General features: G+C 37.1%; 1 long non-coding RNA gene across 1 annotated transcript in view; it reads right to left on the bottom strand.

Annotated features, from left to right (window-relative positions):
- Window positions 1–804: 804 nt before the first annotated feature.
- Window positions 805–25,338, bottom strand: part of LOC103886308 — a 28,870-nt gene continuing 4,336 nt past the window's right edge. The window contains exon 3 of the long non-coding RNA XR_649818.4: window positions 805–5,406. This is a non-coding gene — a long non-coding RNA (uncharacterized LOC103886308). The remainder of the gene's footprint in view (window positions 5,407–25,338) is intronic.

Here is a 25,338-nt window from a genome sequence, read left to right as displayed (position 1 = left end):
AGCCAACCATAATAAGTATACTTACCTAAGGTAGATGTAACCGTGTGTGTGTGTGTGTGTGTGTGTGTGTGTGTTAGTACTGTGAATGAGATACAAGTGTGATGAATATCTTCACCAAGAATAGGAACTAACATTTTTTGATAATGCTTTACAACATAGCTGTTAAAATTATGCCATTTGAATTCAAAAGCAGAAAATAATGTCACGTTTAGAAAGTCAAGTTTCCCCAGATTTGAGTTATTACTGGGGTAATTCAAAATTTGTAAACTCCATTGCTAGTTAACAGAGATTTAGGCTTTAGTCTTAGACTAACTGGAACACTTGGAAAATTAATGGAGCCAAAATAATAATTAGATTTTAAAAGACTTTAAGTTGAAAATCAAATCATAAATTGAAATTTAAATCAGAGAGAATAAAAATATATAAATACAACAGAAACAAATCTTTTTAATACAATGTATTTGGTAAATCACAATATAAATATAATTTGTTCTTTATTGAGGGCATTGACTCAAATTCACAAATAGAGTTATATTTGAATTACATTTCATATATCTACCAATAAGAGGAAGAAATTGTCTTCCTCTCTTCTTATTTTTAATGGCAATACTTCTGACTTACTATTGGTAGTTTTTCCAATGTCTTCTACTTTGTATTAATAGAGATAATTTAATTTACTCTCATAGCTCTAACTGCAAACTTGCTCATGTTCTAAATAATTTTAAACTGATTTCATCCAAGATGTCTTTTCTGAGATTCAGGCTTATATCTAATATATATATTATATCTATTCAAACATGCCCATTTAGATATTCTACCAGCCCCAAGTTCACCATGTCAAAGCTGGTCATATCATCTCCTGTCTAATTCCTAATTTCCAGTATTTTTTCCTTATTGCTTATCTCACTTGGTTACTCTAAATAGCAAAATCTTAACATCAATAATTTCCCCTTCTTTATTCTCTTTACACAACTAATCAATTCTTATCAATTCTACCTCCTGCAATTCTTCCAGATCTATCCACTTCTGATTCAAGCCACCAATGTCACTGGCCTGGCCAGCTGCCACACTCTTACTCTTTCTGTGTCTGATCTTGCCTCTGTCACTGACCCCACCTCTATTCATCCTTCACCCTGCAACCAGAATGATCCTGATGAAGTGCAAATTTGATCACAGTAGGCCATTGGACAGACCCTTAAATGACTCACCAGTGCCCTATGATTTATTAACTTTAGATGGATAGCTTGACATTCAAGTGTTTCACAAATTTCTCTTCCTTTATTCACTGACTAGACTTAAATGATGTCGAACTGCTAAAATAAGCTCATTACTTTCTGTTATGGACTGAACTATTTCCTCTTCAAATACATATGTTGAAGTCCTAACCGCCACCCCTCCCACCCCCCGCCCATGTAACTGTGTTTGCAGATAGAGCTTTTAAAGAGATAAGGAAAGTTAAATGAAGTCATAAAAGTGGGGCCTTACTCCCCTCATTTGAGGGCCTTACTCCCCTTATAAGGGCTGGTGTCCTTACAAGAAAAGTCAGAGACACCAGGAGTGCATGGACACAGTAGAAAGACCCTCTGAGGATACAGCAAGAAAGTAGCCATCTGCAAGGCAAGAAAAGAGGTCTCACCAGAAACAATCTCTGCTAGCACCTTGATCTTGGCCTTCCAGCCTCCAAAACTGTGAAAAAATACATTTCTGTTGTTTAAGCCACTAAGTCTTTCATAATCTGTCATAGCAGCCATAGAACACGAATACATCTTCCTTCCTTTCCAAGCCTAGGAATACCTCACCACTCTCTTTTTTCATACCTTTCTCACTCCTCCATTGGATAAACTAATTTCTGCCGGTCTTTGATGCCTCAACCAAATTATGCGTACCTCTAACAATCTCAACCCCTCCTACAAGCAATACTGGATTAGTTGCTCCTCATAGGAGACAGACCCTATAGCCCCTTGTTATCGTATTTTAATGGTCTAGATTTTAAATTCCACATAATTATAAATTATTTGGGGGCAGGGACTATATCTTCTACAGTCTTTTATTCCCAGAGCTAGGACAGGCACTCAAGTAATATTTGTTGAACAAATGAACAAACAGTACCTGATACACAGTAGATGTTCAGTAACTGATAAATAACAGGTAGAAAGCTATGCTAAAAGCTTTTACTAAAATTGAAGAGAATTCAATGGATGATAATTAAAGAGCTAGGAGTAACTGCAAAAGTGCAGTAAAAGAGCAAGTCCAGGAAAACAAAGCACTTTAGTTTGATGTCAAGACCTATGAGTAGCACAGGATACATAAATAATAACAAGAAACATGGCAAAGCGCATATCAAATAGCGTATTTGAAATAGATTTAGGCACAAGTAATTGTTCCACATCAAATAACCCTATGCATTTGTGTACAAGAGTACAAATTTCATCTCCTTGGTTTCCTTTTCCTCCACATATGCCTTTAGAAAAAATGGTTATAAAATAAACCTTTTAAGATTTCATGAGATATTTCATGTTTTGTCCCTCTAATGGTTCTATTAAGTCTCTTCAAACAGGCACTTTTCTACCAGAGCAAACTTGAAAGAACAGAACATTTATTCCAAAAGCAATTTCCTTCCCCAGTTATTTTCTGTATTCCCTTGGCAGTGTTTTTCGACAGTTTTACTTGAATAAGAGCTTATTTGGTCCCAGACCAGCTTCTCCTGCTGCTTGAACCTGCAGTCAAGTCTTAGACCTTTCCTGTGTGACCTCCCAATTTGCTACCATGGAAATGATTACAATCACACAAGTGTATCTTTTCTTGCACGATGAGTTCAGATGTTTATTTTTAAAAATTAAAGAAAACTCTTGCAAAACATATTTAGAAATACATTGTGTGTCTTTCTTTAAATCCAGTCAAAGAAATTGAACAGGTTCCCAAATGGAACCTTCGATGTTTACAGGAAATTGTTGAAAATAAAGAGATAATGGCGATGATGATTATGATGATGATAATAAGGATTTCTTATAATTTCATACAATTGTAAAGTTTGCAACAGGCTAATGGTTTACAACCACCCCGGGGGAAAAAGGATGGATTTTAATATCCCCATTTTACAGACAAGAAAACAGTGTCGGAGAGGTTATTTTACTTAAAACTGTAAAGTTTTTCCAACCAGAAGAGGCATTATGGGTCATCTGTTGCCAGTACTCTTGTTTTGCAAATAAGGGATCTTAGGTAGGTGACTTTCCCGGGACGAATTTTCCACTAAGTGGTAAGCCTCTCACGACTGCTGTGTAGACAGTAGGAGACACAGCAGCTGAATTCTTCTGAGCACTAGCTCCATTCCAGGAATAAAGCCAGTGCCTCAGGACAAGTGTATGCGTTATTTTTTGGCCTCTATTTGTAAGAGTTGAATGTAAACAAGTGGCCCCAAGTAGCCCTAGGTATTAATAAAAAGAACCTTTCTGGGAAGTTTGAACAGCAATTAACAAAAATAATGTATAGAGGATTGCGACCTTTGATGGCCTTTTGAGACCTATCTGGTGTCCCTCCTACCTGATTGTCAACTCTCTCCTGCTCATCCATCTCCTGGGATGTCCCTCCAGGAGAGGAGCACATCTACTACCTGTGAGTTTCCAATTGCACCAGCTTTGTCTCTTCACTGTCTCACTGCCTCATCACAGCTGCTACTGGAGATTCAGAAAAAGCTTGCTGGAAAAAATAAAAATAAAAATAAAAAACTGGACTCCTCATTAAAAGTTGGTCATGGATTCATGGTATCAGAAGGTTGTTTGAGTGCAACTAAATTTGGCAAGCACCCACGGATTACAGAAGTATTTTAAATGATGCCACAGTAAGCCTGACAGAAAACAAGAAGTGTAATATTTTTTTCCAAGCAGGTAGCTATAAGATGGTTTGTTTCCGTTTAAATCAAATTGCAAATTTGTTCTTTTGGAACCCTTTAGTTTTCTCTGATCTCCCACTCAAATCCTCTCCTCATTTTCAGAACTTGTGTTGAATCCTAAGCGTCTACCTTCAAATCAGGAATCTTCCATTGAGGGGGCCAAGAGTAATCACTGTAGCCCTTTCCTGGTACCTCCCTAGATAGATTACTTTATGAGCTTAACAAATTGTTTTCTCTCTTTCTAAACAACCACTTCTACCAAAGTACCTGGATCTCTTCAGGTGGGAAGAATGATCATTTTGTTCTCTTAATACACATTTCACGTATCACTCAGCAGATTCCACCTGCCCTGTAGTCATGAATTCTGGGGAGGAAATGAGGGCTTTTTCCATACTTCCAGCTCCTTGGTAATACTGTCTTTAGGAAAGGACAACACAGGTACTTTTCACTACAAGATTCCTCATCCAAAGTCAGCCGCAGCCTTCACATCTTCTACCTCAATTACTCTTCCTACCTTACCCTGCCCCTTTGCCCCACACCTCTGCACACTGCGTTGCCCTTTCTTCAGCCCTTTCCAACAGTGCTGAGAGGATCTGTATTCTGAATGATGTTTTAAGGTTGCAGTCCCCAGGTGTCTCAGCTAAAATTCCTAGGGCAGAGAACATTTATAGTTCAGTGCATGCTTTCATAGTCAATGGGAAAAAAAATCCTCCTCTACTCCTAATGGACTTCTTCAGCAACACGCTTCCCCTGGATGTGTGGGAGACTGACGTTGCCAGAATATTTCTTTTTTATGGCTTTTGTTGCTTTGACAGCTTTGATTTTATGGCAATTTTAATCATGTGTGTCCTATTCCTTCACCTCTGGCATTTTGCAAATATTCAATTTCTCTATCACTACTACCATAATGGCCTTCAACAAACTGTGATTCATCAAGCTGTTTCCCCCAAGTTCTTCTGCCTCATCCACAGGCGAAACCCCAAAGGGAACTGCATCAGGCAAACAAGGCGATGCTAAATGCTCATGAGTGAGAAAATCTATTAATTAAAAAGGGGAGGAGAGAAGGAAGAGGAAAGAAGAAAAATTACACGTATAAGTTAATGCAGCCCCAAGACACCACTGGCAGTAACTTATGCACTGACACTTTAAACAGGCTTTATGAGTTTGTTTACTCTATTCACAATTATTCATGAAAAAATGTGCTATCAAATATAACAACACAAAGTACATGTGCTATCTTAAAGATACAGTGAGTCAATAAATCATGCCTGAGCTTTAACAATATTATATTTCCCTTTCTTGTATATTCATAGAATAATGGAAGTGGAAATAAAAAGGAGCTAGAGATGGAAAAGACCAAATGGGTTATCCATTTAATCTTGTTCTGACAGAGGATTGGTCTAGAGCAATACGTCTTAGGATTTGTCGTTTAGAAATTAGTGCCTCTTTTGTGTCATAGCTTTTGGTCACTTTTCTTCACAGTTTATTTCTGAATAGCCGAGTTCCAGTTCTTTTCCCTGAAAAGCAGAAGTAAAATTTGATTTTGCTAATTTGCTCACCTTTTTCCTCATTTTAATTCCCTAGACCCTGTATAAAAATTTCCTCTGCTGTGGATATTTATACTATTTTAATATGCCTTCAATTATTCTCTGGTTCCTATTACTCATCTAGAATAAATCCCGTGGCCAGCTCCCTTTCTTTCCTGAGAGGCTGCCCTCAGGAAATATAGCACCTCTTCCCATGCAAAATGTTTTGTGTGCAATATTTCCCCAGGAGAGTGAGATTAGGATAATGTCCTGAAGAGCTTTGTAAACTAAAATGCCTCTCTTTAGCTACTCTCCTCCTAGCAATCTCTAAACTAAGGCAAGATTTGCCCATAAGTCCTGCAGCCCTCTCTCTGCCTCAGCAGCCATTTCTGCCCATTGTATACCTGTGTTTCTGATTCGTTTGTCTCACTTTACACTTAAATCTCACTAAGCTGCAAGCCCTATTCATGCTCCAACACCGTGTGGTCCATTTTTTCTGTTTCTTCTTTTCTTACAAATAAAGACATTGTTTCCAAATTTCATTGAAACGCTATTTACTTTTTTACAGAGATTATTAAAGATTTTTTTGTGTGAGTCATATTAATGCTACAGTTGACTAACTACCTCTCCAAATTGATCAATTTGTAGCCATTTTTTCAAAGCACTGTGATGCTTTGGTTACAAAAACTAAGTAGGTTTTCAATATTTTCACTTTGAGGCCACTCCTCACTCCCACTTTCCTACCAAAGAAAACAAGAAGATATGATGTTACCAAATATTTTATAGAAGTCATTATAATTATCAGAAATACACAAATGTCCCAAGAATGCGTACAGTTTGTAATATTGATGCAAAACAATATGGATTAAAGTGTCAATAGTTTATTCACTTTTTACCTCCAGATTACTTTTAGATCTGGCATAGATTGTCAATAAATATACAAACATTTGAAAGTGTATATTTAGACAATACATCATTTCCTCAGAACCAAAATATTTTAACTATGTTAATTTTGCTACACAAAAGACTTAGATTTAACTTACAAACACGAAATCAAGGGTTAGAAAATGTCTGTGTAGATGCCCAGAAGTTGTGTTGTGCATTTCACATGTATTTAGTCCAACCCTGAAAAGATTCCCACAAGTCAAAGGGACAGGCTAAAGTGCAGAGAGGTATTTTGCATAAAATCACACGCACGAAAAAGATTAAGGGACTGTATCAGTCAGAGTTCTCCAGAGAAACAGAAGCAATAGGATATGTGTGTGTGTGTGTGTGTGTGTGTGTGTGTGTGTGTGTGTGTGTGTGTGTGTGATATTTATTATGGGAATTGACTTACATGGTTATGGAGGACCAGAAGTCCCACAGGCTGGAGAATGAGGAAAGACAGTAGCATAATTCAGTCTGAGTGTGAAAGTCCAAGAATTAGGAACTTCAACGTATGAGGACAAAAGATGCCTCAACTTAAGAAGAGAGAGAGAATTTGCCCTTCCTCTGCCTTTTTGTTCTCTTTGAGCCATCAATGAATTCAATGATACTCACCCACTCTGGTGGAGGTGGGTCTTTTTTACTCAGTCTACTTATTCAAATGCTAATCTCTTCCAGACACACCCCCACTGAAATACCCAGAAATAATGTTTCACCAACTATCTGGGCATCCCTTAGCCCAGTCATGTTAATACACAAAATTAACCTTCACAGGGACTTAGAATTAGAACACAAGTGTATTGGCTGGGCGCAGTGGCTTACACCTGTAATCCCAGCACTTTGAGAGGCCAAGGTGGGCGGATCACTTGAGGTCATGAGTGATGAGAAGTTTGAGACCAACCTGGCCAAATGGTGAAACCCCGCCTCTACTAAAAATACAAAAATTAGCCGGGCATGGTGGCATGTGCATATAATCCCAGCCACTTGGGAGGCTGAGACAGGATAATCACTTGAACCCAGGAGAAGGAGGTTGCAGTGAGCTGAGATCCATCCAGCAGAGTGAGACATTGCCAAAAAAAAGAAAGAAGGAAGGAAGGAAGGAAGGAAGGAAGGAAGGAAGGAAGGAAAGGAAAGGAAGGAAAGGAAGGAAAGGAAGGAAAGGAAGAAAACAAAGGAAAGGAAGGAAGGAAAGGAAGAAAACAAAGGAAAGGAAGGAAGGAAGGAAGGAAGGAAGGAAAGGAAGGAAGGAAGGAAAGGAAGGAAGGAAGGAAGGAAGGAAAGAAGGAAGGAAGGAAAGAAAAAAGAAAGGGTGGAAGGAAAGGAAGGAAGGAGAAAGAGAAAGAGAGAGAGACAGAAAGGAAGAAAGAAAGAAAGAGAAAAAAGAAAGAAAGAGAAAAAGAAAGAAAGAAAGAAAAGGAAGGAAGGAAGGAAGGAAGGAAGGAAGGAAGGAAGGAAGGAAGGAAGGAAGGAAGGAAGGAAGGAAGACAAGTATATCTCCACAACATCAGGCAGGATGTGCAAATATTGATTGAAAGAAGAAAAGACCAGAGCTGGGAATCAAATAAAGGAACTCTGTCTGTAGGATAGTTATGTACAATGGTACAGAAGCATGAAATAGTGTGAAATGTATTGGGAACTTGCTAAATTGAAGATGGATCTAAAAGGATTTGCAGTGATTACAATGGGGGAAGTCAGTTACAAATCAGCTCATAGGGACCTTGCTCTTGATTTGCTGCCAGAAAAGAGTTGAGATTTTATCCTATTGCAAGGCAGTCACTGAAGAACTTTAAGCAAAAACCCTCCTAGGATCTTTCTGGCTTCTGGCATCAATAACTGATTTGAAGACAACAAGGAGAGATAAGGAAACATGCTTAGAAGGACACTGCAACAGTCCAAGTAAAGAATGATGAGGCCCTGAACTAAGGCAAGAGCTGTGACAGTGGAAGTAACAAGTAAGGTTAATTAATTTCATAGTGGAGGAAAGATGAATAAAAAGGGAATTAACTCACTGCCAAGTGAGTTTATGGTGATGCCCTCCATAGGTAAAAAATGTAGAGCCTGGAAACTGCTGTGGAAGATAACGTGGGTATGGGATGGGGATGCTGAAGACAAAGGGAGGAGTAAGCTGGATGAGATTGGAAATCTTGAGTTCAGTTTGGAACATCTTGAGTATGATGATACATGGGCATCCAGTCCAGTAGGATACTGCTGGTGGTGAGACCGTGGGATGGGATGAAATTGCTCAGGAAAAATGTGAACAGTTGTGATCTCAACTGTAAGAATGTTCCAAACTATGCACACTCAAGCCTTGCCTTAGATATTTTCAGTAGTTCTGAGGTAAAAGTTGGGTTAATTATAAAAAGCCAACAAATAAATAAACACAGTGCTTAGGCCTAACAAAACACATCTGTCGGACTTCTGCTGGATGGACAGAACCCCAAGTCTCTAGATTGCCACTGTTTTCACTGATTTGTAGACTAGTGTTTTATAAGGTATGAATCATAGCCTATTGGTCGGTTATAAAATTGATTTAGTAGGTTGTAACAGTGTTAAATATCACAGGTAATGTCACATAAAGCAGCATGTACTGTTTTCCTGTACTTTCATATCCATTTTATATGCATATATTTGTGTAGAGACAAGTGGTGTGTGTGTGTGTTTGTGAGAAAGAGTGTGTGTGTGTGAGTGTGTGTTTGTAGTGGTTCATAATATAAAGTTAAATTTTTCTTTCACAGTTAAAAAGTTTTAAAGCCACTGTTGTAGGTGACAAAAGAAACTAAGACAAAATGTTATAATGTATTTTTAATGTCAAAATGGTCAAATTCTAGAAAGAAAATCTGAGCCAGATATTTAAAAACATGATTCTATTTCTAGTTTCATTACCTTTACATTGTTTGTTCCTGTGCAAGTTAAGATCTCTAAATGGCTTTTTTTTCTAAACAAGAAATGAATAGTGCTTATAAACTACTTCACTGACAGCAATTTAATGACCATTTATGTCAAGTGTTTTGAAATCTGAGAGAAATAGACTACAAACAAAAATATCACATGGATTTGTTTAACTTTTGGAAAAATATGTAAGGATAATTTGGAACAACTCCTGCTTGACTCATGAATTTCATTGTAGATCTTCCTCCCGCTTGTAAAGTAACAACTTTTGGATTATATTTTATACTTTATAATGAATATTTACATATATAATAATTTTGGCTCCCAAGGAAAGTCTTTGAGGTAGGCAGGGCAAGTTGCTTTATCTGCATTTTGCAAAAGAGGAAATCAGTCTCACAAAGGATACATGACTTATTCATGGTAACCACAACACTATCTTCTCAAATATTAACTGATATTTCTGATAAAACTATGACTGTTTCCATTTGTATACACAAAGCATATTGATCAGTTTCTAAGAAGCTAATAATCTGACATTTTTTATCCACCTATCATCCACTGAAACTAAAATTACAAACACACACTCTAAATAATCTTATTTTACTAAAAAACTTTTTTTCTTCATGTTTCTATTTAACTCTTGTAGGAGAGATTGATGGTTGCCTCCCTGTAATTTTTCTTTTCTTGCTCACTAAGGAAGCCCTAATTTTATCCATATATCTATACTTTATGGAATATAATTCTGTTTTCAGTTCAGGAATAAATCCTGAATAGTTTAACTCTATCGGGTTAACTCATACTGTTTTTCAATAACTGGTTTATGGATGGAACTATGACCCATTCCGGTCATAGATCTAAGAAGCAGGTCTCGTGAGTCTAAGGACAGCAACTTAGAAAAAGAAGCACAAAGAAGAGATTGTCATTTTATTTCTCTGAAATCTGACATTTCTGGATGTAACTATGGAACTATGGTAGTCAGACTGCAATCTAAGGGAAGCTAACCTGAGGATCAAGACTAGCTTGATCCAAAATCATGGTAGTGGAAAGATGGAAGGAACTTTAATTCCTGGTGACACTTGAATCATCCTATATAGAAACTCTATATGAAACAATATACTTTTTCTAGAGTTAAGCCTTTTGAGTTGTGTTTTTTAATGTTTGCAACCAAAAATATAGCCAATAAAGTCTCCATTACATTTGGTTTATTGGTCAACCTTTAAGACTAAATAGTGTAAGTCACCATTTAACTGCTTGGTCAATAATCTGGGAAATACAGTCATGTATCACACAACATTTTCATCAATGACAGACCATGTACATGACTGTGGTCCCATGAGATTAGAATACTGTATTTTTACTGTATATTTTCTATTAGATATGTTTAGATACACAAATACTTACCATTTTGTTACAATTCCCTATGGCATTCAGTACAGTAACATGCTGTACAAGTTGTAGCCTAAGAGCAATAGACTATACTGTACAGCCTAGGCATATACTAGGTTATACCAGTTAGATTTATGTAAATACATTCTATGATGTCCACACAACAAAATTGCCCAACAACAAATTCTCAGCATGTATCCCCATCATTAAGTGATGCATGCTTGTATTCTAATTTGGCCTGTTTTACATTCAGTTAATCTAAAATACTGTTTATATGCTTATCTTGTTTTTTCATTGAGAGACTATTTTCCAAAACTTTCTAGATCTTTAGAGAATCCAGTGCTTTTATAAATCATTCAGAAACACACTGGATAAATAATGACATCACATATATTTTTTAAAATCACATGCTAACAATCTTTCACAAGTGTTTAACTTTGAAAAGTAACAACTCTTGGAGTGTATTCGATGCTTTAAATGAACATTCACATATATAATAATTTTGGCTCCCAAGAAAAATCTATGAGGTGGGCAGGCAAGTTTAGTTAAACCATTTCACACTCTTCTAACTTGGTAGGCACCATATGTGTAACACACAAACAAAAAAAAATGTGTCAGAAAAGGGGATACTAGCCCAGCCAACGGACATGACGAAAGTATGAACAATCTTGGGTTGGTATCTAATACCTTCTGAAATTTTATTCAAAATTGCTTATGTGTGTTTATGCATATTTTTCTGGATAGACCATCCATAGCTTTGATCAGAGCCTTAAAGGATTAAAAAACACTGTATATGATGAAAATAATCCTCTCTATTTATGTTCTTGAATGAGATTGACACAAGTCAACATTGTTTATTCAGATAAAGAATGACTTGATCTCGGATTTGTCACTTCATACAAACCTAGCTCATGTACATAGTTTATATATAAAGCTACACTACTTGGTGAAGGCTGGAAAATACTAGAAGCATTAGATGCATTTTCAGAGAGGATGACATAAATTAGGCAATTGGATTTTTAGTTCTGCATCATTTCATCCACAGCAATATAGAGTGGTTTAATTTTCTTTCCAACACTAAAAAATATAAGCATATGAAAAATATAGGAAAAAAGTCTGTGGAATGGTTCAGTATTCACAAAGTGACACTGCTAAACTGTGGAAGACAGAGCCTAACACACTTACAGTGTCTACCATTCCAGGTTTATCTCTGAAAACCCTATCTCCACCTCTACTCCATCTATTCCTAAGCTGTAGTTATAATGGAAATACTTTTCTCTCTAAGATTAATATTTCCATTTCTCTCTGCCTCTGAATATATCATTTCCCTCCCACGATGTTCTCTCCTCTTGCCTTCACTTGTTGCCTGGCATATTTCCCATCTTTCAATACTAGTTCCAGAGTCACCTCCTCTGAGAAGAACCTCCTAAGAAGAGTGTGATGTTCCCTCCTCTGCTCTCATACAACCCCAGGCACTCTTTCAACAAATATTTATTCAATATCCCTAATCACTGGGAACATATCAGTGATCAAAACAACATCCTCACTCTCATGGAGATAATATTCTAATGGGAATAGAGAAATAGTTTTAAAAAGCACTTAATATATGGCAGAGGTAATAAGTTTTACAAACAAGAAGAAATTAGGGTAAGCAAAGAGTGATGGGGGTGGTGAGCAGCTATTGCAGACGAGGAGGAAAATCCTCCATGACAGTGTACCATTTGAGCAAAATCCTTCATTGAGGGAGGAAGACATGTGACTGCTCCAGGAAAGCATATTCAAGGAAGAAGGAACAGCAAATCACAAGCTTCAAGGTGGAAGCATATTGTAATGTTTGAAGAAAAGAAAAAGAAGAACAGTAGGAGTTGGAGGAGGGTGAGAGGAGTAGGAGATGAGGTCAGAAAAGTAGCCTAGTGCCAACCTAAGCTCTTGTAAGCTCTGGCAAGGGCTTTTGACTTTTACATGAATATAGTGAAAGCACGGGAAATTTTAAGCAAAGAGTGACTTGACCTTATTTCTACTTTTAAAAACTCACTCTAGCTGCTTTGAGGAGCCTATAGGTGTGTCAGTGAAGAGGCAAGGAGACCACAGAGAAGTCGTTCAGGTGAAAACTGGTGGTGGCAGCTTGTCCTAAGGTGACTGCAGATGCAGGAAAGTGAAAATGATGAACACTGACAACGTGTTTAAGGGTGTGTGCTATAGAAGAGTGCAGAGAAGTGGTTAATTTACTGAGAAGGGCAGTGAAGTCAGAGAATATTACTAGGATACATCACAGCATATTTTACCCTAGTGGGAATGATCCAGTTAAGAGGGAAATGGTAATGATATAGGATTGAGGGAACCCAATGTCATGTCCTTTAATAGGTGATTGAAGGTGGGATACAGGTTGTAAAATGATGGGATGACATTATGGGTCAGGGACAGTTCAACTGTACAAGACAGGTATACAGAGTACTTGGGAGTAGATGCAAGTGAGGCAGTATCTGTGGTGGCTCAATATCTTATAGATGGGGAGAGGAAAGGGGAGGGATGTGGTAAGAAATCATCTCAGTGTGCAAGAGACAGCTGATGGAGCAGGGCCATATTTGGCTGGCTGGACAGGACTAAGGTGCAATATATATAGTGAGATATAATATGAGATAGTCAGCATGTTAGTGTATTTTATATCAGTCTCATTCGACTGCTAGGATGCCAGGATGAAGGAGAAAGAAGGTTGGATTTAACCACAATGGGGTCTTCTCAGGTGAGTTTGACAGCGGAAAAGAATGGCAGGGGAGCTGAGAGTGAACGCAAATGATGACTTACAGTGATGGACCACAAAGTGAACCAACAAAGGAAGAAAGTGAGGACATGAGTGGGAGCCACAGACAATAAAATGAGCAGGATCAGCCATTCTAGGGGTTATTGGAGTGGGAGAAAATTGAAGCAGTGAACTGGAGGGAAAAGTGGCAATCAAAGAATGGGACACTTGAAACGGGGTTTTGGTAATGGCACATTGTATGTGTGACCATGAGTGTATGCAGCTGCGGTGAGGTGGAAAACAAGATCATTGCAAGTGTTCTATTGGGTGTCCTATCACTGGTAAAAGGGGAAACACACTGTAAGATATAATTCGGCATTTCACAGGATCTTTAGGAAGGTCAAAGAATTATTGCAGGCTGTCCATCCAGGACAATACCCAAATTACATTGGAAGATTGCTAACAAGACACAGTTTTCCACTGCTGCTGCTGGGAACAGGCACCTTAGTTTTTCCTGCCTGTGTGGACTCCATGGTGCCACTGTTGGAACCCATGTAATACTGCCTCTCTCCCCGTCATTCTCACCAGGAAATGATTCTGAAATGTGCCTTCTTCTTCCTACCATGTTTCCTAATCAAAATCTTGCTTGGAAATGTCTGATGGGAGAAACCTAAATCAAATTCTTGGGCCCTGGTTGTTAAAAAAGGTTTGAAAATTAAGTTTCTGACATCTACCTTAAAGATACAGGTCTCATAAGAGGAGAAATTCTCCAAACACAAAGAAGGAGATGTTGGGCAGCCAACACTATGAAATATTAAACTGCAGATCTTTACCTGTTTGATGTTATACTCCCAGCACTTTTCACAACACACATAAGAAATTAGCATGCAACAAATGTCTGTTGAATAAATGGATAAACAAATGGATGAGTAATTTTTTAGGCACAGCCATTTGTTATCTATTTTGACACCTGGCTCCCACCTTAAACTCTACAAATAATGTAAATTAAACTGGGGATATCTTAAAGCATTAATTTACTGCCTTAAACCTCTGGTATTGTTCTGTACATGAAGGTTCCTTTGGGAAGTTGAGTCATTTAGGCTCCCATTTATTTCAGCACAACTGTCCTGAGAAGGTGCTCAATCTCCATTAATGCTTGAGAATATAGAACACAGTGAATATTTATTCATTAAACAGAGATTTATTGAGCCTCTAATATAGCCAGACATTATTCTAGCTGTTGGGCACAGAGCAGTGAAGAAAAGAGATAAAAACCTCTGCTCTGGCAGCACAAAGGCAGGCTTCCTAATTTACAATTATGTTTGAGTGATTATAAAGCCAAATTATGTTTATGGCAGATAAGTTTAAGAAGAAAATAAGATCACCTATGATAGCACCAACACACTAGCACAATTCTTGTGCCTTTTGATACGTATTCCTATCGTTTTTTGAAGTATATAAACAAATATTTTATTACAAATGCAGAATGTTACCTAAACATACAGCTTTTTGTTTTGCTTTTATTCACTTGACATTATGGATATTTATGAAAAATTTTTATATCATTATGGAGTTTTTATAGCATTTGAAAACATGCCCATATTATTCTGTCTTATAACAGTATCATTACCAAGCCTGCTTTATTGACCATTTAGGCAGTTTCTAATTTTTCATTATTATAAACAATGCTGCAGTGAACATCCTTGTATATACATCTTTGCACATTTATCTGATTATGTCTCTAGAATTATTTTGTAACTGTGCAATTGTTAAGTCAAAGAGCAACCTGAACTTAAGACTGTATATATTCATGCTAAATGCCCCGTCACAAAAAGTTGAACCAATTTCATCCTCTGCTGCAGTGTGTGTGAGAGTGCCTATTTCCTACATCCTAGCAGATTCTTCTTTTTTGACTATTAATCAACTTCTAATGATTCAGCCAGCAACTCTCCACAGTAGGGAGAAAGGTAGTTGAACGGCTGTCACTAGATGATAAGTCAACAGATTTCTTGATATGTACCATTTATCCACAAGAGTTACACTGTGCCCAGTAGGATCCTTACCTATTTCACGCTGATAGGAATGCTTAAGAAACTTCTGAAGGAAGAAAGGAAAAGAGGAAAGCAAATGCATCAGTAAAACTTCCTCTTATCATTATTACTCATCCATCTTTCATTAATAAGCAATGTTAATAGCATTGAAAAATATATTGAGACAATGTTGGTACTGACAAATAAAATTTAGCTCTATAAATACATTTGTACCTGGTACACAAAGTGATCAAAGGCAAATGGAAATGTAATTGAGATAACATATGAAGTGTCATGAAGTAATAAACACTGAACAATGGGGAAAGTATGGTCCTTCTCTGGGAATGTCCACATCCTACCCAGACCTAATCTGTAGAATTTTTAAAATGCAAGAAAATACTTAAACTAGTAGTCATTGTTTTCATACGTTTATTCCACTTTCAAAATTGTAATCGTTAATACTTACTGATGTGCACCAAGTGTCAGAAACGTCATAATCCTAATAATAAGGTTTGCTCTATCCTAATAATAAAGTTAGGATCAATCTCCCTATTTTACTGTTAAAATCCAAATAAATTTACTAAGGTTGCAGCTAATAAATGGTAGATTCTGGACTTGAAATAAGTTTTATCTGACACCAAAGCCAATATATAAGTTTGTCCTTTTGGGGAAACTGTTTCTTGGGATGTAGCCAATCACCACTTAATACTAGGGATAAAAACAAGTTCCAGTGAGGACCCATGGGTCATTTACTTATAATTCGGAATTCGTCTCCTCTAATTCAAAAATCTCTGTTACATAAGACCTCGCAGAAACGAGGAGAGCCAGGAGAGCCAGACAGCCTGCATGAACTGGGAAAACCACTCAGTGTTTATGCCTGTACTATTATTAGTGCTGGCAGGACCCTGTTTCTCTCTTTCTGCACAGCCTAAATCCACTAGCCTCAAACCTCCTCACACCAGGAGAGGTGTTCATAACTAAAACAAAGGTTAGAAAGTCCCATCCTCAATCATAAGTGACAACTCTGCATCTTTAGAGATCTACCCAACAGATGGAATTATGAGTTGCATTCAAGCTCTTAGTCCAAATCCTGTTGTTTTCTTCCGACTACGCCTCATTGCCTGGCTTGAGGTTTTTCCCATTGAATCAGCCCTGCCTGGAATCTGCCTGTGGCTTCCACTTTGGCCTCAGCATTTCCCATCCGTTTCCCAGAGACTACCCTTCCTTCAGATGTCTCAGCTGGTCCCCCACTGTCATACCAACTCTGCCTTAGTCTCAGCAAAGCCAGATCTTTATATATTCCTTAGAGGGTGGCTTCTTTACTCTTCCTCAGGATTCAGATTGAACATCTTCAAGATGAGTGGATGGCACTAAATTAATTTCTATAAATTGCCTTCTTGAATCTTCTTAACAATTATAAGAGATAACTACTATTAATTCTTTACATTACAGGTGAGAAAACTGAGATGGGCAGATTAAGTGACTGGTATGGTTTGAATGTTTGTGTCCCTCCAAAATTCATGTTGAAACAGAGTTCCCAATGCAACCATATAAAGAGGTGAGGTTGTTAAAAGGTGATTAAACCTTGGGGACTCCATGCTTATGGAAGGGATTAGTGCCTTTATAAAAGGACGTCAGGAAGTGAGTTCTTTCCTTGTGCCCTTCCACTATATGAGGACATATAAACAGGGCGCCATATTGGAAACAAAGATCCCTCACCAGATGTCAAATCTTCCAGTGCCCCGATCTTGAACTTCTTGTCTTTCAGAATTGTGAGCAATAAATTTCTGTTTTTATAAATGCCTAAGTTTTTTTTTTTTTTTTATAGCAACAGAAATAGACTAAGATAGTAACTTGTCTAGCTCTTACATAATGGAGCCGAGATTTGAATCCAGATCTCCTAAATTCAAACCAATGTTTTTCTACTTTAAAATATTGAAAAGAAACCACTCAGATGAGGTCTAAACACCTTTTGAAAACAGAGGTGTTCCCTTTCTATGGTTATATTTAGTAAATTACAGTAGAACAAAATAATCCTATATTTTGCCCATATGGGTCTCTGGTCACTAGGCCAAAAGACAGACTCATGGTAGGTAGTCACTACTTTGTGCATTATCTACAATTTCAGATATGAAGCACAATCTAAAAATAGGGGAAGATCTGGACAAGCTTAGTTATGGGTGAGAGAGTTAATTGACTTATGCAAAACTTAAAATGCACATAGAAATCATAGAAGTGTAAAAAGTATCTCACTGCTTGTCTTATACTCCACATGGTCTCCCTCAGTGAGAGGTGTCATCCCAACATGAGTCCCTTGCAAAGGTATTCCAATTAGTAAGAGACCTTAGGCATCTCGACATGTAAAATAGCATTCAAAAGGATTGTGACTATAGAGGATGCCATATCTTTCCCCAAAAAATAGAAAGAAAAATTATGACTTGTAGTTCTTGCCTAATTGCCCTCATAGACTAATCAGGAGAGAGAATGATGCTACCTCCTGTCTATAACCTTTTGATCTACTCCTACCAGGATTTATTTCATTTTCTCAAAATCACAGAAAGAATAAAACAAGGTGATCAAGTCTAAAATCATCCTCTTCATAGTCTTCCCGGACTTGACACCTTTTTTTATTGCTGAGACAAATCATGTAAGATATTTATTTAACAAATCAAAAGGTTACAACAGCTAATTGTTACAGAATTTCTTAGCAACATGCTCCTTTTCTTAGGTTAAGCAATATTTTTCTTAAATGAATTGCAATGGTTATGTTAACTGATTACAACTAGAATTCCAATTTGCACCAAGGCATTATGACCTCTATGTAGACACAGAAGGAGTCTTGGAGTTGACATAGCTAGTTTATAGGAAAAGAAGAGTCTATTTCTGAGACAGTCCTTATGCCATGAAAATTTTACTGGAAATCCTATTAGGCTTTAAGTAGACATTCTGCTGTATTATGAATACCAATACTATTAATTCTAAAGCTTGCGCACAAATTATATAATCACTCAAGCCACTGCAGGAGTTACTTAGAAAACAAATGTGACAGCATTTATCACATTGCTCCTTGTCTATAAACAGAGAACTTATGTTGTTCCTCTGTGCAGCATTTTGTAAACGTCATTCAGTACAAACAAGAGAAACTGAAATATAACAGTGGCAGAATCAAGATTAGTATTTAGGTTGTTGCTAGGTATTTTAAGATGTAAAGGAGGCCAGCCATGGTGACTCACTCCATAACTCCAGCATTTGGGGAGGGCTAAGTGGGAGGACTGATTGAGACCAGAGTTTAAGATCAGCCTAGGTGACATAGTGAGACCCTATCTCCACAAAATTTTTTTAATGTTTTTAATTCATAAAAAAAGATTTGAAAGAAGTATTCTTTAGTCTTTGTCTTGGGAAATGGAAGAAGAGGAGACTTTACCAATGCTCATACTAATCTTAGTCTAAAAAAAATGCTATATTTGACTTCTCTCCTCTAACATCAGAGAATGGTCATTTGCTCACCTATTTTTCTCTGATGTAGTAATCTTTTCAACAGATTTGAATCAATGAGAATTACTATATTTGAAGAATTACAGAATTTTTTATGACTTGAGTGGACCTTGATGATTAGTGAATTGACATGTGATGAACTAAGTATCAGAGAGACCAAATGTGACTGATTCTACCATTTCTTTACTATGTACTTTATTTTCCTAATCTTACTAGCAGCCTATTCAAGATGTCTTCCCAAAACAAAAATAGAACAATAAATCATGAACATGGTCAATAATATTTTACTAATTTATTGTACTTGAATAAGAGGACTTAAGAATTGCTCTTCTTGTTACTGTCATTGGTTAGACTTCTCATTTCATAAAAGAGAAGAATGTCTTTTGTGTTATTTGTCCACAGTTCTCCATACCGGTATAGCTGCCCAACTTGAATCAGTTGTATAATTAGAATTAGAAGAGATGGATATATTTTAAATGGTCCCAAAATATATTATGGCACATGTAGATTTTTCTTCTTCCTTGATTCCACACTTCTATTTGTATTAGAAATTACCAGAAGTCACACCGAGATTTTAGAATTATTTCATCATCTTTCCACAGCATGGCTCCAATCTATAATAACCTCTGTGAATATTTTTTGCATTCCCAGCTACAACCAGAACACTACTTCTTTATTATCTTGAAGAAATAAAACATGTTTTTGTGTCAGGATGATTCTCTGTTCTCTCATTTTTCCCTTCAAAGACAGTTTCTCTCTTACTCTCCTAAGTTACTCCATTTACCTGTACTATAAAACTTACTCATTCCCACTTTCTATGATAATTTAACCCCATGGGCCTCTCCCTAGCTTCTTCAATTCCCCTGTTCTTACTGGCTCTTCTGTTTCCATCTTCAAAAAGTCTCAGATTACTCCTGTTTTAAATAAACTTCTACCAATTATGTTCAGTTAATTTAGCAATAACCTCTTTCCGGTCATTCTAAATGGCACTTTCTGACTGATCTTGACCTATTTCTTTCTTGAGATTCTTTTCTGCCTTGATTTCAGTGATAACGAACCATCTTAAATTGTTTTGCTACTTTTCTCTCATTGATTTACATTCTATCTTTTGCATTCTCCAATTGTATGTCTCAGGACTCTGTCCTTAGTTCTCTATTCTTTAATCTTTTGAGTTTTTCAGTGATTTAAATCACTATCTTCAACTATACCTTCTCTATGTATGATGTCTGTGTTATTCATGAAAGGCCAATTGCTAAGCTTTTGGATTGCTCATGTGGTGATCCCACCCATGTGTTCCTTATCAGTTGCCTCCTGGGGCAACTCTCCTGCAATTGCCCCATTCGAACCATGAGAACCTCAGGATCCTTCACTAGATCTTCTGTGTTCTGGTTAATAGATGATAAAGAGAAAGAGAGAGTGAGCATAAAACTTATGCGGAGTTTTGTGTCTCTTTTGGTTTTTATTTTTGTTTCTAGGACCCAGTCTGAAAGTTGCAGCCATCACTTTGATCCTACGTTACATTGGCCATAACTCAGTGATACGATTACACTTAACTGGAAGGGATACTGAAGTATGAGGTCAAGATATACCAAGGAGGAAATGGAAATAGATTTCAGAGAACACATCACAGTCTCCACCATGGCTCTCAACTCTCCATCTCCAGCTCTGACTTATACTTGAGCAAACCTTGCATTCACTAACGCTACAGAATATCCATGCATGACTTTCCCATGTTTTCCTCCAACCCAACAAGTTCAAAACTGACTTAATAACACATGTGTAAGCTTCATAAAATCCAAGCCTCATAATTAGCATCAGAGTCAGCATCAGAGTGATTAAATGAGTGCTGAAGGCCATCCGGATAGTTACGGTAAAGTACTACGCCAGAAATCTAGTCTTGTAATTTCCGCCCTATGTCCTATACAACACGTGAGCTTACAGCACTGCATTTATGCATCCCCTTTCTCACCCTTCCTGTCAGTCAAACACTCTTTTCTCACACTCCCTCCTCCTCACTCTTTTTTTCCAGTTTTCTTAGCCTCTTCCTATTATTGTCCATATTTTCTCTCTCTTTTCCAGAATGACTTTCCATATCTAAAAATCTTTGGCATCTTACTAATTCCACTAATTCTCTAATATCTCAAGCTAAAAACTCACAGTAATGTTTACCTGCTTTTTCTTTTTCATCCTGATGACAATTCCCATCCTTTCATTCTTCAATTTTTATAGCATTTTAATTTTTTTATTTGTCATCAATCTGCAGTTTTATAATTTTAATGTTTTTCTACTGGGACATCAAACTTTATATTCTCTCAATTTCATTATACACTCCACTGCCATATCATCTTCAAAATATCATGTCTACCTAACATGAATACTTATGGTTTTAAAAAATTATGTGATTTCAAGGACTTCTGAAAGCAGCCCTTACACTGTGTCTCTAAGACTACTTCCTCATACTTTCATATACAGATACCCTCCACAGTTTTACCAGTAAAATAGATGCATAGTCTTTGGTGTTTATTCATTTAATGTAGTACCCCATGCACTGTGAGGGTACGTGGTCTTTATTGTCTGTGTACCTATAATAAAACTGACAAACATTCATGAAAATGACCTCTCTTGTAGAAATGGTAGGTACAAGATACAAAAGGCAGAAAGGAAAGACTCAAAACAATTGTCTGGGGAAATTAGAACCCTGTGCTTGATTGAATTCATCTGAGACCAAAAATGTGAACAGCTTTATAAGTATAGATTAAAGATGCAGAGATATGTAAAATATATACTCTATTTAAGGAATTGTTGGTGGTTCTGTGCAATTAAATATCAGATTCAATGTTAAATAAGCCTGTGGAGGTATGTGGGGGGCCAGATCATGAACAAGCCATTTATCAAAAACTCGTTAACCTAAAGTACATGAGGAATCAATAATTTCTTTAACTAATGGAATAATATGCTCTAACTTGAGGTTAGAAAATTAAAGCTGGTAGTGACAAGAAAGTTGAACTGGACAGGTTGTAGTGGTAGAAGAGAAGCAAAGTAGGAAACTACAGTAAGAGTACAGAGAAAAGATTCTAAAAGCCTATACTAAAGAACAAAGAGGTATGTACCAAAACAAGATATAGTTGAGACAATAAATCAACAGGGCCTAATTACTGACCATATATAGATATATGAGGCAGGAGAGAGAAGACTCTAAAGTAACTACTATATGTATCTCTAGCTTGGAGGATGGTCCAGTGCCCAAAACTTAGAGTACATTAGGAGAGATTTTTCTGAAGCAAAGATAAATAAAGCAAATTTGGAACACTTTGAGTATGAATGTCAAAATCATATAAATTTTAATTGAAATATTGGGAGAAGAAATTACCTACAGTGAACTAGTAAAAGGAGAAGAATAGCTACCTGTAGAAAGAACTCACAAAAGACTCAAATAAATTGTCAGTGAATTAGACGAAAATCAGATGAGTTTCAAAACTGAAGAAACAATGATCTGGTCAAATACCACAGGCAAGTTAATTAAAATGAGAAATTCAGAGTGCCACTGCAATTGATGGTTAAAAATACCACTGGCCTTTGTTGTGGCAATTTCCTTTGAATTATGCATATGGAAGCCCTATTGCAAAGCACTGAAGAAAGAGTGAGAGGCAAGAACATGGAGGCAGCATGGACTATTCTTTCAAGGAGCTTGCTGTAAAGAGAAAGGAGAGATTCAGTACCAAATATCAAGAGATGAATGAAGTGTCTGCTGCCCACAGGAAGCTTCCTCTTCCTTCTCAAAATTCACATTATAGTCAGAATCCAACCAATCCTTTCCTAAACCAATTTATCATATGCAACAACAACAAATTGCCCATATAGTGGTCAGTCCCTGTGCACACAGTAACCTGCAATTTAGTACTTGACTTTGAGCTAAATACTTCATGGACTTTATGTCTCCTTAATTAAATATGATTAGTCTCATAAAGACAGAAACTGTATATTCAGTCACTCATTCATTCAGTCATGCAACTGATATTTATTGAATATTTAATATGTGCCAGACATTATTCTAGGTGCTGGTGCAATGGAACGGAACAAAACTGGCACAAATCCTGCCTTCATAGAGCTTACATTCTAGTCGAGGAGACGGAAAATCCAAAAATTTAAAAAGTAACATGTATGAAATGTTTGCATGGTGAGAGGCTGCCTAACGTGTTAGTTAAAAGCACAACCTACAGAGCCTGAATCCATCTTGACATTGGGCAAGTCACTTAACCTCTCTGGGTTTCATTTTTCTCATCTGTAAAATGGGACTAATGATGTTGAGTTCAAAGCATTGTTTTTGTTATTTAAAAAGTTAATATTTCATCAGCATTTAGGACAGTGACTTGCTCTTAGAAAATGCTAAGTCTTGTTAAATAGAAATGAGCTAAGGGGAAAAAATGGAAGAGGGAGAAGGAGAAATGGGAAGTTTTAGAATTTTAGATCAAGTAGTGAGATGGTTTGGCTGTGTCCCCACCCAAATCTCATCTTGAATTGTAGCTCCCATAATTCTCAGGTGTCATGGGAGGGACCCGGTGGGAGGTAATTGAATCATGGAGGCGAGTATTTCCTATGTTGTTCTCGTGATAGCAAATAAGTTTCATGAGATCTGAGGGTTTTATAAAGGGGAGTTCCCCTGCACACACTATCTTGCCTGCCACCATGTAAGACATGACTTTTTTTTTTTTTTTTTTTTTTTGTCTCAGCCATGATTGTGAAGCTCCCTAGCCATGTGAAACTGTGAGTCTATTAAACCTTTCCTTTATAAGTTACCCAGTCTTGGGTATGTCTTCATTAGTGGTGTGAGAACTGACTAATACAGGTAGCCAGGGGATGCCTCACTGGGAAGGTGAAGTTGAAGAAGTCAGACAGTGAATTATTTGGGTTTCTTAAAGAAGAACATTCTAGGCAAAGGAAACTGTAAGTACCAAAGCACTGAGGCAAGAGTTTACCTGGTATGTTTGAAGAACCCTAATGAGGCCAGACTGAGGCCAAGAGGCACAGTGAGGGCAAGAGTCATGTTAGACAAAACCAGAAGGGGAACTGGAGGGATAGAAAAAGTGCTATTGGGCGGTTTGGGGCACAGGATATTAGGCCTTTTGATTGTCATTTGTACAGGCTCACTCAGCTGCTATACTGAATATAGTTCAAAATAAGCCAAGAAACCATTTATAAGGCCATTGCAATGTGTTAGATGGAAGACGTTGGGAGCTTTGGCCAGAAAAGAGAGTGGAGGGATGGTAAAAGTTGTCATGCTTGAGATATTTTTGGTAAGTACAGCCAATAGGTTTTGCGGTAAGATTAAATGTGGGTTGTGAGAAGAAGAAGTAGGTCAAAGATTATTCAACAACTTTAACCTAAGCAACTAGAAGAACAGAATTACCATTAACTGACATGAAAACTATTGCAGGAAGAGCAAGGTGAAAAGATATATTAGACATGTGGTTTTGGATATATTAGGTGTGAGATGTCAATTGCCCGTCCGAGTTGAAATGTAAAGTGCACAATTGAGTCTACAGTCAAAAGAGATACTCAATCTGAAAACATACACTTGGGAATTATCCATGATAAATACTAATTACAGCCACAAGAGTAGATAAGGTAAACTAGGAAGTGAGCATAGTGTAATGAGAGAGGGAGAAAGAGAAAGAAAAAACATATCTAAGGCCTGTTCCAATAACCAACATAGAAAACTGGGAAGAAGCAGCCAATTAAATTGAAGGAAAACAAAGGAATGTGGAGTCCTAGAAGTCAAGTGAAAAATAATCATTTTAAGGAAGAGGGAGTGATCAATTTCATCATGATGCCAATAAGCCAGTTAAGAGGAGGACCAAGAATTATGAGTTAAATGTAGTAACTTAGAGATCTTTGGTGAAGTCGAAAGATGAGTTTCAATGGAGTCATAGGAGCAAAATCTTGGGATCAAGGGACAATGGAAAAGAGGAAGTAGAGAAAATGAGTAAAATTTTTTCAAGGAGTTTTGTTATAAAGATAAAGAAAGAAATGGAATAGTAGATGGACAGTTAAGTAGGTAAAGAAAAGTTAGGTATTTTTATGAAAAAAATTTCATGCCAATTGCAAAGATCCAGCAGAGGAAAAATAACAAGGCCAGAAAGTAGTAACATTTACTTCCAGTTGGATCCTGTAGCTCATTCTTTCCCTTTGAATTATAATTTCCATGCTGCTCCTGACCACCTATGAATTTGCTCAGTTCAATAGTCAGAAATCCAAACCCAAAGTGAGTTTTTCTCTGGTATTTCTTCCACCAGTTTTATAATACTAACATCCCCATTTGTTTTACGAGAAACTTGGAAATTATGTGATTATTATCCTAGAACATTACCTGTGTTCCTAGTCTCAGGATCATGTTCTGGTCCTGAGGTTCCTGGTCTCAGGACCAACACTCACGGTCTCAGGCTCACCTTGATCATGGTT

The sequence above is a fragment of the Papio anubis genome, chromosome 1, assembly GCF_008728515.1.
Source record: "Papio anubis isolate 15944 chromosome 1, Panubis1.0, whole genome shotgun sequence".
Taxonomy (NCBI): Eukaryota; Metazoa; Chordata; class Mammalia; order Primates; family Cercopithecidae; genus Papio; species Papio anubis.
This window is presented reverse-complemented; position numbering and strand designations above follow the sequence as displayed.